The sequence below is a fragment of the Jaculus jaculus genome, unplaced genomic scaffold (assembly GCF_020740685.1).
Source record: "Jaculus jaculus isolate mJacJac1 unplaced genomic scaffold, mJacJac1.mat.Y.cur mat_scaffold_79_1_273090_arrow_ctg1, whole genome shotgun sequence".
Taxonomy (NCBI): domain Eukaryota; kingdom Metazoa; phylum Chordata; class Mammalia; order Rodentia; family Dipodidae; genus Jaculus; species Jaculus jaculus.
The window spans coordinates 168,729-169,634 of NW_025423512.1; the positions used below are offsets into that span (position 1 = coordinate 168,729).

Below are 906 nucleotides of genomic sequence, written 5' to 3' on the forward strand. Positions count from 1 at the left end.
TTTACAGGGGTTCTAGGTATTAGAGCTCAGGTCTTCACACTTACAGGACAAACACTTTACTCACTGAACCATCTCCCTATCTCTAATTAATAATCTTCTGTTTTATGGCTTCTAGAAAAAGAAGGTTCTCTATAATCTGAGGGAAGTCAAGAGTTGGGAATTTTGAGTTGAGCCCTATAGCACATATATTGAAATAATCTGGCACATAGTTGGAAAAAGGCTAACTTTGGATTTGACTCTAAATTTATGCTGGTTTCAAGAACATTGGTCAACATCTTCTTCCGTTTTTAATAGTTCCCACTGTTCATTATTTCTCCCATACCTCTAAATAAATACATCTCTTCCTTATATCTGCTTATGTGAAAATGTTCAGGATGAAGCATGAAGTAGACTCTGTTCCTATTTAGTTTACAGAACAAGGGAAGAGGAATTACATAAGCAAATATGTTCTGTGCCACAAGAAAGGAAAGAAAAAAGAATAAGAAGAGCTCAAAGGAGAGCTTACCTCCAACTGAGATCAGGAACTGTGCACTTAACTTGGATCTCCAATTCTTGAAAAGATTTATATGTGCAAGATGCAGAACAGGTGCAATGGATAAGCCTCGCCCTGGGAAAACCACCTTCATGATCATGGTATCTCCCCTGCCAGGTAACTGGGGGAAATGACCAATATCTGTCCAAGCAACTCATTGTCTAACCTAATTAGCAACAAATAACCTGATGTGATGCCCACACAAATGCAATAGTGGCACACAGCCACGGTGGGGAACCAACTGCTCTTGATTTGGCTAACTGATCCCCTCAGTGGGATGAGACCCATAGCTGGAGCTGGGAAACAAGTCAGAACCATACCCAAACACAGGCCCACTCTCCAATATCAAGCTACCATCAATCATGGGGTACAAG

At 40.6% G+C, this 906-nt stretch overlaps 1 non-coding gene across 1 annotated transcript; it reads right to left on the minus strand.

Moving 5' to 3' along the window:
- Positions 1–492: 492 nt before the first annotated feature.
- LOC123457488 lies at positions 493–657 on the minus strand. The gene has a single exon (XR_006635023.1). It is a non-coding gene; the product is annotated as a U1 spliceosomal RNA (small nuclear RNA).
- Between the last annotated feature and the right edge of the window lie 249 nt (positions 658–906).